Consider the following 19,224-nt stretch of genomic DNA (forward strand, 5'->3'; position numbering starts at 1 on the left):
ACCAATAGGCCAAAAGGTCTTTAAACTATTGTGAGAAGCTTGTGAAAGGATTTCCAAAATGTCTGACCAAAGTTATAGAGTTTAAAAGCAAAGCTAAAAAATACCGAGGACATGTCTGGAAATGTTTGACTGTCTAGAAATTAATAATAAATTATCAATAAATAAATAAATAAATAAATAAAAATAAATAAATAAATAAATAAAACATCTCTCATTATTCTGGTATTTAGCAAATGTAAATGATTTAGGTAATCCTAACGGACCTAAAATAGTAAATATTTAGTATGATTTACCTTTAAACTTTTTCTTTTTTTTCTTTTTTTTTTTTTTTTTTTTTTTTTAATTGGTTACGTTCCTTTTTTAGTGTATGTAAACTTCTGGTTTCAGCTGTAGTTCATAGTTCCTGATCAATGTCTGGGACAAAGAAAGTTCTAAATGGACTTGGATTGGAGTGCATATCCGCTTCAACTGTTAGTCATGTTTATTAACTCTTTACTAACATTATTTATCCTTAACAAAGCCTTTGTTATTTAAATGAATAACCTTATTATCAAGTATACGCTATGTCAACATTACCTAATGTTTTATTCACTTTGTTTAACTATTCACTAAGCGTTACCACTTACCACTAACCCAAAAATAACCATTGCTACTAACATTTGCGAGTTCAATAAAACAGTTATTGTTGATTTTCTTGAACCCCAAATCACTCAAAACCATGGATCCAGCATCTTCCCCGAAGCATTACCAAAGGTTAAGTAATGGTTAATAGATGCATTGTTCATAATGTAACTACAAACTTTTATTTTTGACGTAATGACATTGTAATTACATCGTTGTAAAGTTGTAATTACATCTGAGATGTAATTACTATGTCAATACATTGTAGTTAATATGTAAAAACATTGCAATTTTATTGTTATAACTCTGTAGTTACAACTCTTATAATTATAAATGCAATTTTGTATATTTTTATGTACAGTATTTGGGTATTATGGTTATATAAATATACACAGTGCACAAGTAAGATTGTAATTACAAACTTTCATCTTGGATGTAATTACTATGTCAATATGTTGTATTTACGTTGTGATTACATTGTAATTACATCCACAATTTACAGATTTGTTTGTACATTTCTTTTACACTTTGTAATTATAGTTATGTACATAAATGTGTACAGTACACATGTATGTAATATGTAATTACAAACTTTAATCTTGATTTATATACATTAATGTTTCTTTTTATATTTTTATGTACTGTATTCGTGTATTTAAATTTATTTATATGAACTTATATCATTGCAATTACATATAAGATAGTATTGTGAATGTATTTTTGTATATTTCATGTACAGTAATTGTAAATCATAGTCATATACATAAATATACACAGTCCACATGCAACATATAATTACAAACCTTACATTCAAGATACTATATATATATATATATATATATATATATATATATATATATATATATATAGTATCTTGTCTGTAACGTTTGTAATTAAATGTTTGTTTACTTTGAAAGGTATATGTACATATACACAGTACTCACCTAATTACAAACTTTTATCCTGTGTGCAGTAACTTACATCCAAATTACATCCAAGATAATATTTGTAAAGAAGTTTGTAAATTTCAAGTACAGTTATTGTGTTTTTATATTTAAATGTACACAGTACACATTTAATTACAAACATTTATTTAGCATGTAATTACATTGCTATAACATTTACATCTGAGATGTTATATGTAACAACATACTATTAACATTTGCATTTATTGTGTCATTACATTGTAATTACTGTCACTACATTGCTATTACTTTGTAGTTACAATCAAGACAATATTCATAGACATGTTTCTTTATATATTTCAAGTACAGGATTTGTGTATTCACATTATACACACACACACACACGCACGCACGCACACACACACACACACACACACACACACACACACACACACACACACACAATACATATTGTCAGTTCAAAAGGTTCTGAGGATTTTTTGACATATTCTTGTTAAATGACAACTTATTTAAATTATGGGATGTTTTTTTATAAGTTGTTTACATTTTAAGGTTATTTATTAAAAAAATAACAATAATAAATATTACACACAGACTGTTTGCTATGGAAAGCAACAATTTTAAAAATCAATATCTAAATTTCATACTGAATGAAGAGAGAACCTTATAATTTCAAGGTGACGATATGTGATAAACTTTTATTTTGGATGTAATGAGATTAAAATTATGTTGTTATAACATTGTATTCACAATTAAATTTGCGCAATTACTGTGTGGGTACATTTGCTACACCGTTATATTGTAATTACATTGTAGTTACATCTAAATAATATTTATAAATGTGTATACATATACAAGACAAAGAAAATCTCCCATTCAAACTTTTCCCCAAAACCATTGGTCCGTCAACTGAGAATGGGTGTGACTTGATCCATAATCCAAATTGTTATCTGGCATATTAGGGTGCTTTCACATCTGTAGTTTGCTTCGCTTGGTCCGGACCAAGGGCAATAAATTATACATAGTTGCATTTTCTGCCGTGTTTGGGTCGTTTTTACACCACACTGCTGGTTTTGGTCCAAACCAGTTGGAAAAAAACAAAATGCGCTCATCTGACAAAATCTAAATTTGCCTCTCGCATATCCTCTGACCTGCATTGCAAACTCCATGCAAACAAGAAAGGACTTCTTTAAAAACGTCATCTTGGGAGCATCAGAAAAAGATTACAGGAAGAGAGGGACAGACCCACTAAATACAAGTATTTAGTTTGTGTTCATGCTGTGCCCCTTTATCAAAAAGGTGTTTTTCTCATAGTCTTTGGGGTTCTTAATAGTTGTGTGGGACTTGCCTTGGAGATGAGTAAGATTTGCCTTCTTTTATTTAAACTGTCTATTTTCCTGGCTTTCTCTATGTTGTTTTTGTTGTTATGTTTTGTGCGTTTGTTTGTTATAAGTTACAGTAATCAATAAATCTTCCTAATAAATCACCTTATATAACCACCATGGATTGTCTTTGTTTTGCCTCACAGAAAAGATCACGTTAACAGTAAAGATCCTTGCTACAGCTTTCTAATTTTTGATAAAACTTCCAAACTATTCATCTACTTCACAAGAAGTAGTTATAATTATTTTTTTTTTTCCAAATAACTAACTAACTAACTAACTAACTAACTAAATAAATAAATAAATAGTTACAGTCTGCTCGGATGAGTGGGTGAAGTGATTGTTATATTTATTTTGTTAAATGAACTATAAGTTGATTCTGAATATTCATAATTAATAATAACTTTTTTATAATTAATCATTTATATTAATATATTGACCTTATTAGGCAACATTAATCTAGACCACAAAAATGTTTGCTTTGTTTTCAATTAAATTGGTAAATTGCGAAAACTAAATAACTTGTCCATGATACTGTAATTCTGAGATGCGCCTGTATTTAGTTATGTGTTGGTTTGCTGGAGCACTTATAATGTACCCTGAGTAGGTGTTGGAGGCATGTGAAAGCACTTTCCGTTTACACTGCCTCTTTTTCGCATGATTTCAGGGCAGTTTTCAGGAGAGGCACAAAAGAATTGCCATGCTTCTTCTCCACAGTTCAGAGGAGCATGTAAGAGTGAATAGAGGCTGCTTGGCTGGTTCATTCTCATCTCCTTTTGGGACGCCAACGAGGTTAAATGTAGCGATTCTGTGAAATAGGATGACCCGCTGGCGCTCGTATCAGCAAATCAACTACTGCTTTAGCGCTTCGAGAGATATATTCATTTCCAACGAGGAATGTATTCGGATGCAAAGTAAACACCGTCCTGCTGGGTGTCAGAATACAAAAGTTGTTTGTTAGTTTAATATGTTATACAGATCCAAAAGTGTAGATGAGTAACATAGCATAAAGATGTTCGCTGGGGTTTTTATTATGATGTAATGTAGTTTGAGAGGAACTCAAATTCCTGAAATTCTATCAATAACTGCTGATGAAATAGTTTAGCAAATCCCGTCTGTTTGTTGGAAATAAATGTGCACTCAATACAGGAAAATACTTACCCTCATATGGATAGTCCTCTTAATGGATTGTGGTATATAGTGTATCATATTCTGCACGGGATCTCATAAATTATAAACAACTATTATAATTAATTATAATACTCAATTGTTTAGCAATTAGAACATTTAGTGTTCTAAACCACATTATAAACAAGCTACAGTTGAAACCAGAAGTTTACATACACTCTAAACAAAGCTTTTTTTTATTTTATTTTTTTTTTTAGCTTCGCTTTTAAACTTAATAACTTTGGTCAAATGTTTCAGGTATCCTTACACAAGGTTCCACAATAGTATGAAGGAATTTTGGCCCATTCCTCTTGACAGAATTGCTGTAACTGAGTCAGATTTGTTGGCTGTCTTGCTCGCACAAGTTCTTTCAACTCTGCTCACAAATATTTTATAGGATTAAGTCAGGGCTTTGTGATGGCCATTCTAAAACATTCCCTCTGTTGTCCTTAAAGCACGTTTTAAATAATTTGACAGTATGCTTAGGGTCATGGTCTGTTTGAAAGACCCATTTGTAGCCAAGTTTTCATTTGCAAGCTGATATCTTGAGATGCTTCAGTATTTCTAAATAATGTTCTTTCTTCATGATGCCATCTATGCTTTGAAGTAGACCAGTTCCTCCTGCAACAAAACAGCCCCACAACATGATGCTGCCACCCCCATACTTCACAGTTGGGATGGTGTTTCCTGGGCTTGTAAGCTTTCCTCTTTGTCCTCCAAATGTAACACTGGTCATTATGGCCAAACAGTTCAATCTTAGTTCCATCTGACCACAGGACATGTCTCCAAAAAATTATTCTTTTTTTTTCCTGTATAATTTAGTCAATTAACAAATCAAAAACTTTCAAAACCTTGACATCATCATCTGAGCCTTTTCAGAGGCATAATAATCATACTATATGTAAACTTGCCTTTTAAGAAAAGTTATAACAATATCTCAAAAAATATATCTCTCATTATTCTGCTATTAAGCATAACAGAGATTAATTTGATAATCCTAGCTTACCTAAAAGAGAAAAAAACTTTAGTCACATTGACATCTGAATTTTTTTTAAATGGTCATGTGCTTTTTTATACAGTGTATGTAAACTTCTGGTTTCAACTGTATTTCTTATATAGATATTTCAGTGCATGTTATTTATGAAAAAAATAATGCACTGCAGTGGACATCTAAGTAAGTTGTCTAAATTAAGTCAAAAACATCATCAAGAACACTATAAAATGTAATGTGTATTATGTGTTCATAGGTTTTAACCCCATATGTACTGTTGGAAATGCTTTAATCCACTCTGCACTCTCAGAAATAAAGATATGGCAGCTGCCGCTGGGATGGTACCTTTTCAGAAGGTACATGTTTGTGCTTAAAGTGTCCATATTGGTACATCAAAAGTATATATTAGTACCTAAACATTTTAAGAGGAACACTTTTGCCCTTTTAAGGCACTATTTGTGTACTCTTGAGGTATTTATAAGGACTTTTTAGGTACAAATTTGTACCTTTTGAAAAGGTACCATGCAAGTGACAGCTTGGGTACCTTTATTTTGTAGAGTGTGTTGTGATTTTGGCCATCTTAATTTGGCCATAAGTTTTTCTGTGTTTCAGTTGGCAGAATGATTTTTGGGGACAGATGTTATTTTGACACATATTTAAAAGAATTCTTAGATTTAAAAAAAAAAAAAAAAAAAACCTGAACGACACACTTTGGGCAAATCTACTACCCATTTGTTACGTTAGGGAAAACATCCATTAAATTATCCTGCTGTAAAAATGCATCAGGATATATATATATATATATATATATATATATATATATATATATATATATATATATATATATATATATATATATATATATATATATATATATATATTTATATATATTTATAATTTATTTATTTTTAATATTATTATTATTTATTTTATTTTTTTGCATTTGTTAATCATCCTCAGTCCTGATCAAAACTACTACAAACTCGATTCCAAAAAAGTTAGGACACTGTACAAATTGTGAATTAAAAAGGAATGCAATAATTTACAAATCTCATGAACTTATATTTTATTTACAATAGAATATAGATAACATATCAAATGTTGAAAGCGAGAAATTTTTTTAAATTTCAGGCCAAATGTTGGCTCATTTTGGATTTCAAGACAGCTACACATTCCAAAAAAGTTGGGACAGGTAGCAATAACAGGCTAGAAAAGTCAAATGTACATATTAGAAACAGCTGGAGGACCAACTTTCCACTTATTAGGTCAATTGGCAACATGATTGAGTATAAAAAGAGCCTCTCAGAATGGCAGTGTCTCTTAGAGGTTAAGATGGCCAGAGGATCACCAATTTCCCTAATGCTGCGCCAAAAAATAGTGGAGCAATATCAGAAAGGAGTTTCTCAGCGAAAAATTGCAAAGAGTTTGAAGTTATCACCATCTACAGTGCATAATATAATCCAAAGATTCAGAGAATCTGGAACAATCTCTGTCCGTAAGGGTCAAGGCCGGAAAACCATACTGGATGCCCGTTATCTTCGGGCCTTAAGACGGCACTGCATCCCAAACAGGAATGCTACTATAATGTTAATCACAATATGGGCTCAGGACTACTTCCAGAAAACATTGTCGGTGAACACAATCGACCGTGCCATTCGCCGTTGTCAGCTAAAAGTCTATAGGTCAAAAAAGAAGCCATATTTAAACATGATCCAGAAGCGCAGGCGTTTTCTCTGGGCCAAGGCTCATTTAAAATGGACTGTGGGAAAGTGGAAAACTGTTCTGTGGTCAGACGAATCAAAATTTGAAGGTTTTTTTTTTTTTTTGCAAAACTGGGATGCCATGTCATCCGGACTAAAGAGGAAAGGGACAACCCAAGTTGTTATCAGCGCTCAGTTCAGAAGCCCGCATCGCTGATGGTATGGGGTTGCATGAGTGCATGAGGCATGGGCAGCTTACACATCTGGAAAGGCACCATCAATGCTGAAAGGTATATCCAAGTTCTAGAATAACATATGCTCCCATCCAGACGTCGTCTCTTTCAGGGAAGACCTTGCATTTTTCAACATGACAATGCCAGACCACATACACAGCAAAATATGGGGACCCAAAACAACTCTATGGGTGTTAATTTCAACACTTTGAAAGTGTCTCATGGGGTCCACTCAAAACAAAGTTAAATCAACACTTTCAAAAGGGTTGGCACATTGACACCGAAGTAAGGGTTAATTTAAACTCTGGGCAGAGTTAAAAAATTTAACTATATTTAACACCGCCTGGTGTAATATATTGTTATTTTATTCAACTCTCTTGAGTGTAAATATGGTAAAAAGGTCAAATAGACTGTAAATTACAAAAGAAAAAACATTTTATTTGAAAACATTCACCACTTCAACAATTCATTCAGTTATTAAAATGCAACAATGTCAAATATGCTTTAAATGTTTTATTAGTACAGACAGTATCAACAAAATATGTATGACCAGTGCTCAAAAAGGCTGTTTCAGTCCTTTGGTCCAAACTTGATGTTATCAGAGCAATTTGAAAGTTCAATATATCGTCACTCATAGTTTACATCTGAACTCATAGTTTTCTTCTGAAATTACATTTTAAACAACTTGGCTTGCAAATCTTTCACTTCTGGTGTTTCCTTGGTCCTCCATATTAAACAGAGCAGTTTAAATGAAGGTATAAATGCTGTAAACTTGTGTGAAAACAAACTGGAGCTAGGAAATCTCATCAAGCATGTCCTGTGAATGAAGTGCTTCCCAGCCACAGGATGACCTTTTTATCCATGACGATGTAGTAGCTGCTGATCGCTCGTCTGGTGGTTCCTGATGCACGGATATACTGTAGGGTGATGCTCATCTCAGAACTCTTCAAAACTCCAGCATGACTAAGAAAAATGTTTGAAAACAAATTGCAATCAAATTCTATGATATATTTAAAAGAACATTTAAAGTAAATAAAACATTCAAGAAATCTAAACTCACCTTTTGAAAATCTTCATGATGATCCACAACTTGACTCTCCCAGCTGGTTGATGTGACAGGATATGGAAAAGTAGAAAAAAACACATACATCACTGTTGGATCTCCAAAAACAATTAGGTTAACCACTATGACTAGAACTGGAAAAACAGGCAGCTGTCTGTCCAGAATCCTGAATTTAACACAACACTTGGAGCAAAATTTAGAGGAGCTTAAAATCTTTTATATTTTAGTGATGCTGACTTCCCCAAAATATTGGCCACAGTGTAAAAAATATTCATAAACTTCATAAACAACAGTTTTCTGTAAGCGTGTGCGTGCGTGCGTGCAAGTGTGTGCGTGTTTCTTTACCAGATTCAACTTGTTAGGCCCTTTCAGGTCCAGTATTGAGGCCACCTTTACTGGAGTCTAGCAGATGTTTCAGGTCCAAATATAACCTAAAATATTAGGATAAGCAGAAGAGGAAAAGTGCAAAGTAAAGAGCAAAACATTATTTAAGTAACAGTTCACCCACAATACAAAACTTATCACCTTCATGTCATTCATTATTCTTTAATGCTCTAATACCCTCTCAGCTTATTGTGAAACAAATACAGAACTTTATCAAACATACCTTCATTATTATCACCACATATGACCAAGAAGGTGTGCTTGGTCATTTCACCAACTCTGGAAATACACCATCCGTCTCTAATCAGCCACCGTCACAGGGTCTTGTGTTATTGTATAGAGAACTGTGGCTGTTAAAAAACAACAAAAAAATAGTATCTAACACATATGCATAACCTTCAGATAAAAAGGAGAGATGAACATCACAAAGTATGCCTCACACTTTTTCAGATATCTTTTGATTCAGATGTTGATTATTGATAATAAATCTACAAATCAAACCTGTATCATCATTAGGCTGCTCAAATATGAATCAGTTGATTAATTTTACAGACAGGTGGCTGTTTACAACGCACTAAATTGTCTTTAATAAAACGGAAATGTTGTGCACAGTACATGCTAAGTTTAGCCTATAGTTTTAAGCACAATATCATGCGGGAGAAAAAGCTTGACTAAGATGTTCCTGACTACATAAATAGCCTAACTTACTAACGTCAGACATCCCGAGTTGGGAAAAGTCATTTTCGGGGGATACAGAGTTGATTTGCGTGAGGTAGCGGGAGAAATGAGAACCTAAAGAACAATGGGATGAGTTGCGCGCGACGTACCTAAAGAACGGTGGGGGTGACTTGCGCGGGACGTACCTGAAGAGCTGGGAGGGATGCGGTGGAGAGGGGTGTGCAAAGTGTTTAATGACCGGGCGGGAGACGCGCGATTTCCGGGAGATTATCATTCATTTGCGGGCATCTACTTGGGCATCTGGGAGTCTCTGTGCATTTGCGGGATAACGTTAATGTTAGTCCCACAACTTCCGGGAGACTTCTGTAACCTTAAAAGTCTGCGAAAGTGCAAACGCGGTCATTTAAAGACATTAATGTTAACATTCCGACTTTATTGGTTGTCAACGCTTAATATAATTCAAGCGTACGTTATCACGCGAGTCTATGGACTAACGGTATATGGACGGCCACGAATGAACCAGTTTAAAAGGGCCGCGGTGTTTAAAACAACCAAATTAACGTACACGAATAACAAACAATCATATGTTTTAGTCAGGAAGCCTTTTACAAGTAAGCATATGTTCATTTACTCACCAGATATGTTTTAGAAACTCTCCAGAGCTTATGGAAACCGTCCTGTGTTGCCGTTAGCATCCGGGCAGAGTAGGCTAACGTAACGTTAGGCTGCTCCGGGGTTTCCCTCGCTAGTTTGCTTCGAATTAAAGGAGAAGTGTCGATTTTATTTTACAGATGGGTAACAACGCACAAAATGGCATTAAGCGTGACAGAAATGTGTTGAACATGTACATTTGATGTTTTTATGCACTATGTATGCGTGAGCATATATAAAACATTCTTGAAAAGAAGTGAATAGTAATGCAGTTAAGCTAGATACACAAACGACCATGAATGAACCGCAGAAGATTAAAATTGTCACTCCATTCTAAAGTTATTAACTTAACAATATGTTTACAACTGTATTTCCTTAGAGAAAGTCAGTAAAATACCAACATTTAGGTAGTTTGACTCACCAGTTGCTGTTCTAAACCTCAGATGGAAAATGGCGTCTGGAAAATTCTTCAGTGACTGGGGCTGCATGAATTCCCGGATGTTGGAAATAACACCACCAAGTGTAGAAAAGATAACTCCTTGATTTCGCACTGAATAAAATCAATTCTAACTCTTATTATATTCATTTATCAAAATCTAACTCTTTAACGTCAACACTTTACTCTGAAATGCTTCAACACCGAGAATTTAACTCAGATGAATTTGCTGTGTACTGCATCAATTACAACATCATGGATGAGTAGAAGAAGGATCAAGGTACTGAATTGGCCAGCCTGCAGTCCAGATCTTTCACCAATAGAAAACATTTGGCGCATCATAAAGAGAAAGATGCGACAAAGAAGACTTAAGACAGTTGAACACCTAGAAGCCTGTAATAGACAAGAATGGGAGAACATTCCTATTCTTAAACTTGAGCAACTTGTCTCCTCAGTTCCCAGACATTTGCAGATAGTTGTAAAAAGAAGAGGGGATGCCTCACAGTGGTAAACATGGTCTTGTCCCAACTTTTTTGAAATGTGTTGATGCCATGAAATATAAAATCAACTTATTTTCCCCTTAAAATTATATATTTTCGCAGTTAAACATTTGACATGTCATCTATGTTCTATACTGAATAAAATATTGAAATTTGGAGATTCCACATCATTGCATTCAGATTTTATTCACAATTGGTACAGTGTTCCAACTTTTTTGGAATCGGGTTTGTAAATTGTTTGGAAAATTACAGGATTTTATCTCTTTAATTGCTAAATTCATGAATGAGTTTATTGATTTGGTGAAAAAAAAAAACACAATCATGTATTTTCAATGTTAAAATTGTGGACTGGCTATTTTTTATTTATTTATTTCGTTTGATTAGTCTTGGACTGTGGAAAATTGGCAACAGCATCATCTTTGATTCATTGTTCAATTTTGTGCAGCAAGATCTTATTATTTTTTTCCTAATTTACAGTTGATGGCTGTTTTCGCACCATTGACTTCCATTATAACCATATTTTTTGATTGCAAAACCATGGCACTATATAATCATGCATTTTTGATTATTGCTAGTTTTCCCTCAAGGTCAAATTTGTAATTTTAACTGTTGATCATCAGTTGGCACCACTGACCCTATAGATAGGCCTATGCTGAAAAAAGCTTAGTTTCTGGATTTTTTTTATGGAGTACAACAGCAAATTAAAGTTTGTATGTGTGTCTGTGAGTTTGTGAGAGTAACCTTTGGGCACTTACCTTGATGTGTCTGAGAAAATCAAAATATGAATTAGAACCACATAGAGTGAACGAAAACAAGGACTGTGTATTTATGCATCAGTTTGTAACAGTGAGTACATTTACATGGATAACAATAATTCAGACAACACTGATTAAGAGTCTACCATGTAAACAGTGATTTTAAATATTTTAATCTGATTAAGGTCATAAACGAACTTAAGAGAAATCGAATTAAGACATGGAGTATGCAGATTTTCGTTGCATCATTGAAGTGCATGTAAACACCTGGCAAACCAACTTTAAGGTGCATTTTCCGCCACCTACTAAATTGGAGTATGGAGCACAACATGGTTAGAAATCCTGAGGGATTTGTAAGGAATACTAGATTACTATTCAATAGAGGGGGTATATTAAGGGGAAATTGACTATGTTTAACTGTTTTAACACTTCAAAAAAAAAAAAAAAAAAAAAAAAAAATATATATATATATATATATATATATATATATATATATATATATATATATATATATATATATATATATATATATATATATATATATATATATATTTGTGCTGATTGCTTATTTTTGCACATTCAATTAACACATGGAATACCGTTTCAGGGGGACCACATTTTTCAGTTACCATTTTCGTACTTTCCAATTTTAAATAAACATTGGCTTAATGCAGAGTGACCTGTTCGTGATCGGGTTATTATAAAAATAATACTAATAAAATAAATAAATAAATCATGTTCATTACCCAAAGTATGCTTTTGACATGTCTTATTTAGAAATAAGCCGGGGAACTTCTACCTGAGTTTAATGTCTACCTGAGTTCAAACTCCCCTCTCACCCTGCAAACGGTAGGGAGCCCCCGGCTCGAGCATCTCATAAGCTCAGGGCTCTCTCCAGGGACAGCATGCCAAACAAGCTTTGTTATCGATCATCAGCTAAATGTGAACTCTTGAAAGCTATACATCTATCCAATGTTAACTGTACAGCTTTCATTCCTCAACCAGCCAGGGGTGCGTTTCCCAAACAATGACGGAAACTCCCTGCTGAACTATCATAGTACGATGCATCGTTTGGAAAAAGAATGAAGTAGTGACGAGTGTTACCCAAAATGCATAGTTTCTCTGTCACAGACTCATCTCTTGAACCATGTTAGTTATAATGTAAAATGCCCATTGATGCTCTAAGTGACTACTTCTTGGTAAAAACATGCTCTCGCTTTCCATATAAACTGAAATATATGTAAATGACACATATAGGGTCTATGTTTTCATTACAAATATTATTGAGAATATGACATATCTATTAATATTATATATATATATATATATATTTGACATGCAGTGTCTTTGTCTAAGGTGCCATGACTTGATCTACACATTATATATAGGGTTGCTTATACTGAATACTTTGACATAAAATCGGTCACTAAAAATGTTCATTAAAGATTAATAAGTATAAAAAACCCGGAGTGTGTAATCAAACATTTGTTAGCTCAATCTATAAACTCTAATACTCTAATCATTTATTTAATTGTCGAATAAAGTACTGACAGACTTCCTAACTGCTAATTAAACTTACGTTGCTAAAATGCTTGAGCCCCGTTAATTGCTGCTTTCAGTTATTTTTATATTTATTATTATTATTATTATTATTATTATTATTATTATTATTATTATTATTATTATTATGTAGGATATTTTATTTATTTATTTTTTTAGACAAGTCTACTTTTACAATGTGACACTTGTAAACCACAAAAAAAAGTACTAACCAGCGGACCCATATCATATACAGTACAGATACTTAATAAATAACCTACTATAAATAAAAAGAATTAATGTATGTTTCTTGTTTTCACAAGCTTTGGAGATGTAACATTAATTCCATTTTTAAATAATAGGTCAACTATAGCTTTCGCCATGAGGCTGTGTTCAAAATGACATCACTGGTTTCAAAGTGCACTGCAAAGAGAGCACAATTGTAAACATGAAGATCGCTAAAACTGAACTGTAAAAGTAGTTAGAAAGCAAATTACACCTAAGACAGGTGACCTTCATGCTTTTTTTATTTTTAATATGTCTAACTTTGAATGTTACAAATGTTCTAAATGAATAGGGTATAGGGGGGGTAAGTGGGACTAAAACACAGCCAGTAACTTTCTAACTACAGTTTCAGAGGTGTAGTTGCGAGTGCTCAAGTTTGTGATGCAGTTTTTGAATGTTCGTTGAAGTGACGGATTTGGGAAACAGCAAATCAACAAACTATGTTAAAACAACAAAACAACTAACAACTGAACCTGCGACCTTAGATGGCTAACGATGGTTTTCAGAAACGCACCGCAGAATAGGATACAACAGACCGAGTCAAAGTGCAAATAAAAAAAAGTAAACCTACCGCTTCTTTCTTTTTGAATTGATTTATTTTTTCGTATGCTGTTTTTCTATGATACGAACCATAAACCAAAATGTAATTTATGGGGAAAACATTTATAAAGCACATTCTTAAAAGTCCCTCTGCAGCAAAGCTACAGTAAAGCACCAAACCTGCTTGTGTAATTTTAAGGTCGCAGAGGTTGAAAAACACTAACTCAAAATTTAATTACACATGTTTTTGTGAAAGAAACCATGGCTGACATTATAAATGGATCTCAAGGCAAAGCAGAAATGTGAAAAAGATGAAGAATACGGTCTCTCTAATTAAAAGGATTTGCATAAGAAAAAAAAAAAAGATGGAGAATGACAACACATCTGAATGTTAATTTGTACAGAGTGTGCCTGTGCTTTTTGACCCTTCACAGAAATGAAATGACCAATGCTTGGTTTTAGTATTTTTTTTTTTATTAATATGTGCTGATACAGGGTCATACTGACCTGCAATGACGCAAACGCTTACATAAAATCATCCCTTTTTGGCCCAAACAGCTGTCAAAGCAATGACGGTGAGAAATAAAACACATTTCATTCTTGAATAAAAACAGTAAATCACATTAACCCTCCAGTTACACGGGATCCAGCTTCATAATAATAATAATAATAAAGAACAATTCCCAAAATTGTTAGGAAACAAATCAAAATAACTTACAATGACAGGATCATTACCCTGACCTTCTTATACAGTATCTCATCATATTTGATATCTAATACTGTCTTATCACACAACAGTGTACTTGTATGATAGTCCAACTCGAGAAGGCCTAATACATTCCAGGGTGATTTTTACCCTCTGCCCAGTTTCTCAAACTGCAACACCCCCCCACCCAACCCTGATGGGAAATGAGCACAATGATAAACTAAATCATTGAGGTTTTTTTTTTTTTTTTTTTTTTTTTTTTTAAAGAAACCTGCTGTATGATAAGGCTGAGATTCTTCTAGAAGACCGGTTTGTGATTGCCCATCATCTGAGCAATGGCCCAATTTGCCCCTCTGGGTTGAACATACAGTTATTACACAAACATACAGTCAAAGGCATGCCTAAAATAAGCTATAAAACAATCCATAGCTTGGTCAAACTTATGTAAAAATGCCTTTGCTTTACTTTTTTTTTTTTTTTTACACAGTACAAATAAAAAGACCCTTGTGTTTTGTGATCAAGGTAGAAACACCTATGTGGGAGGCTGTATTACCCAAAAAGCTCTGTGTTCTGGTGTCACCCTGCTTGACCAAGCCACTGCTTTAGACTGATTGACAGCTGGTTAATAGTTAACCGTATGAACCTCCCCACTGGGCTAATGTTTAACATACTCTCAAAACTTACAGTGCATGCGCTGTTCCTAGTGACCAATAACAAATAATACTATGCTATTAGTGTGTCAATGTCAGTTTAAAACTAATGTGAGCCTGTTTCAGCTACCCCTTTTTTCACTGGTACGGTGTTGTTTTTAAAATCAAATGTAGGCGGATCCTCACATTTCCTTTGAAAAAGGAAAAAAAAAATGATGGATTTGAGCTGTGAAATAGCCCTCTAAATCTCAACACAAAACTAAAATATTTAAGTCTGTCACACTTGACTGCCTCTATTATGATAATTTTTATGTCAATCTGAAGAAAAGCGTATAATTTAGTTCAATTTCCCTTTAAAATGGCAACACTTACCATTTTTGGAACCATAGTTCCAACTATGCTGTTGCATTTATTTTCAGCAATAAGTATTGAAGACTGGGTCTTACAGTGATTTGACCATAGTACATGGAGTTTTGGGTACTTCTTAACCCAGAAAAAGTCCATCTAAAAAAAATTATAATAATTAAAAATAGAATTAAAAAGTATCCAACAGAGGTCGCTTTCAAACCAAGCGGCATATTGTTGGACAAAAAAATAAAAAAATAAAAAAATAAATAAATAAATAAAAACAAACGTCTTACCCTAGGGCAAAATTTCCAGATGCATCGATCTCTATACAGATTTTAAGTCTTACATCGCATGGAATCATTTCCACATCCAAATGCTTCATCAGATGCCAAAAGTAAACAACAGATGGTGTTAATATACACTCACAGTGTGCTGTATGCTTTTAGCATTCATCTCCAAATCTCAGATGGTCAGACAGCAATTTAGCTTTTATGAATTGTTAAAGGAATAGTTCACCAAAAAAGACTAATTATCCAATAATATACTCACCCTCAAGACATCTTTGGTACATGATTTTCTTTTTCCTTACAGACAAACATATTGAGAGTAGCTTTAAATGTTATCTTAGCTCTTCCATGCTTTATGATGGAGTTTGGTTATACACCATCACCTCACGACCCATCAACCCCCACCCCCTCCCCCCATCCCCCCACACTTTTTTATTTTTATTATTTACAATGGATTTATGGGCTTTTTGATGCTTGATACTACCCAACACCATTATACAGCACGGAAGAGCCAGTATAAAATTTAAAACTACTCCAACTGTGACAGAACAAAAAGTCGCATACACAGAGGATGGCTTGAGGGTGAGTGAATCAGGGGGTAATTTACATTTCTTTGCAAAATATTTCTTTAAAATATTGCTGTTCAGGATTCTCAAGCTCAGAGAATGCACTGTACGCTGAGTGAGTTTAAAACGACTAGCTCAAATCAGTGATGTGAATACACAGTGGTCAAATTCAGATGTTCCCCAATAGTATTATCAGTAAAAGTGAGTAGATGCTTAGACTAGGAAACAACCATGCTCATCTCTAGCAGGGTGAAACGTCTGGTGATGATTTAAGGGGCACACGACTACAATTTCAATTAAGTGGTTTATCGCCTCCACTCTCATCCTAGGACCCTGATTTCAACGAGTGCCTGAGAGCAACAACTTGCATTGATCAATGACCCTATGATCATGAACTAAGGCCCCAGTATACTTCAAACTAAGTTTTTTTTTTTTTTTTAATTCTCATTTGAGGGCAAAAAGAAGTTTGAAAAGGCTGAGTTATGGTAAATTGTTTTCAAACACTCGCTGCTGCAGTAGGCAGGGTTGTAAATGTGTCACACACTTTGCATAGCCTCAACTCAACAAGCTGATTCAAATGCTTTCACAAGATTGAATGGGCGTTATCAGTGGTTATCAGCTGATAGATATGGGTCAGAATGGACCTTCTGTGCCTACTAGTAGGCTCAGAAGGCAGTTACCATCTATCCACATGCTTAATCAGCTATAGACTACATTCAATTGTGGCTCACAAAGGCTCATTCTGAAAACGTAGCCCTATATGCATTTCTGGAGGTCGCAAATTATGTAGCCAGAAGTAGGTATGGCTGCATTTCATCTTTAAAACGAACGCTCATACCTCCCGTATGATGTGGTCCCTTTTTTTTGCTTATCAGCTGTCCGCTTACCTTCGTATGGATGGCTTTTTCGCAGTTACCAGTTTGAGCAGTTAGCTCAACATGAGCTACTTGAGGCATGAGCCTTGTATCTCGGCGGGCTTAAGATGCAGGGACAATGGGTTTTGAGTCTGTTGAGAAACGGTTTTAGAAAGCAGGTAAAACAAAAACAAAAGCTAAAAAAAAATTAAAAAGTGAATAAAAGGGTGAGAATATAGTAAAATCTGAAAATGTTGTAAAAATTAGGACTTTTGTTTTTGGATTGCTTTTTAAAACACTGTCTGTTGAGTTTAGATAAGGGGATGTGCTTGTCAATCAGTGCTTTTTAAACACTATTGGTTAAGTTGAGGGAAGGGGGAAGGTGAGGGATTGTTCTGTTGGTCAGTCAGTCAGTCCACATCAGCGTCTAGTTGATTTACGTGAGAACAGCAGGCGCAAATGACATGAGCGAGAGAATTTTACATCTGAAAAAAAAAAAATGCAAAAGAGTAACTCCTGAGACGAATTTTGCTCTCTCCAGAAATGTATATAGAGGTAGGTAATCAGAATGAGGCTGGGTTGTTAAAATCTCTAAATGAGTGATCGTACATGTATGGATACATCTGCCTAGCTCTGCTACTTGACTCTACAATGTATTCATTTAGCAAGTGTTGTTTTTGAGTCTGTTGGACTCACCCCTATGGAATGAGAAACAAACTGGGAGGGTAAAAAAAATCACATCAAAGTAGTCACACTCATTAAATGAGTAAAGACCAATAGCCGGGTTTCCATTATTGCGCCTAAAGCGAGCGAGCCAGGGGAACCCAAGGCCAGTCGCATTTCCACTGTCATTTCTGTGATCTGTGTGGGCCAAAGCTGGACTTTCTCGGGGCCAGCGGCCTACTTTTTTGGCCCACCAACTACCTTGGGCCAAAGAGGGTCAGTTGGGGCATCGGGATGAAGTGAAAAGAGAAGCGGACTTTGCCCGAGTCTGGTAAAGATGGCATGTCATCTTTACACTTGTTTTCCAGTCGTACACGAGTACATGCGCCAAAAAAAAAAAAAAATGAATAAGGGAAAGAAAACATAAAGCTGGTCAGTTTTGATTAGATGAACTGCTGAAACAAACTCTCAACAAAAAAAAAAAAAAAAAAGAGATTTTTTGGATTTTGTTTAAAAAATACCGGGGCCTTTACTCTATCAAGCAAACTGAAAAAACTGAAAAGAAAGGAGAGTGTGACCACCTTAAAAGACAGAAAACTGTAAAAGCAGCCTATTTGTTCATAAACAGGTTATGCAGTATCTGTCAGTTACATCATCATTCAGCTCTGAATCCATTGTAAATGTGGGCGGCTGGAAACAAAGGTTCACACGTCTCACCAGAACAAGCGCCATTTCAATGGAAAAGGGGGCAAAAGCAAGCTCTGTTAGAAAGGTCTTTCTCTGGTGTTAAAATCCTTCTGCATTATAGGAAGGTGTTGATCGCTCAGTGACTGACAGATCGCAATAAAACATGTCTGCTAACTCCAGGGGTTCTTTTAGTCTGTCAGGAGCGGTGACCGAACAGGTAGGGTGCTTTGCCCAGGGCTGATGCTTCATGTTGTTTTGACAGCAGTGAACGACTTGGTCATATCTCTCTCTCCCTGTCTCCTTTTTTATTATATCTATCCTACTATCTGGACATCAAGTCAACATGTGGCTCTGAAAGTGAATCTGCTGTGCGATAGAGGGAGATGGCTCATGATCAGAGGTCATGACTCGGGCTCACTGGTGCCAGGCCGCAGCTGAGGATTGAGTTGACAGCAGGGTGACAGACTGTCAGATCGCAGGAATGCAGGCCAATGTGATGGCACCTATGTGGACGGGGACAAAAGATGGGTGTCTGGAAGAAGACCTTCATAGTTCATCTCTGTCTGGCAGGCCCACATGGAATCTGTTCTCAAGATTTCTGAAGAACTAGAA

The 19,224-nt window shown here is 34.8% G+C and overlaps 1 long non-coding RNA gene across 2 annotated transcripts; it reads right to left on the reverse strand.

Annotated features, from left to right (window-relative positions):
- Positions 1-6,913: 6,913 nt before the first annotated feature.
- Positions 6,914-10,241, reverse strand: LOC137490759 (uncharacterized). Of its 2 annotated transcripts, none has more exons than XR_011010788.2 (5): positions 9,781-10,241; positions 8,691-8,817; positions 8,429-8,514; positions 8,081-8,123; positions 6,914-7,983 (listed from the first exon to the last, which is right to left on the reverse strand). It is a non-coding gene; the product is annotated as an uncharacterized lncRNA (long non-coding RNA). The 2 variants fall into 2 exon arrangements; XR_012401364.1 differs by having other exon boundaries at positions 8,691-9,524.
- Between the last annotated feature and the right edge of the window lie 8,983 nt (positions 10,242-19,224).

The sequence above is a fragment of the Danio rerio genome, chromosome 3, assembly GCF_049306965.1.
Source record: "Danio rerio strain Tuebingen ecotype United States chromosome 3, GRCz12tu, whole genome shotgun sequence".
NCBI classification, from domain to species: Eukaryota; Metazoa; Chordata; class Actinopteri; order Cypriniformes; family Danionidae; genus Danio; species Danio rerio.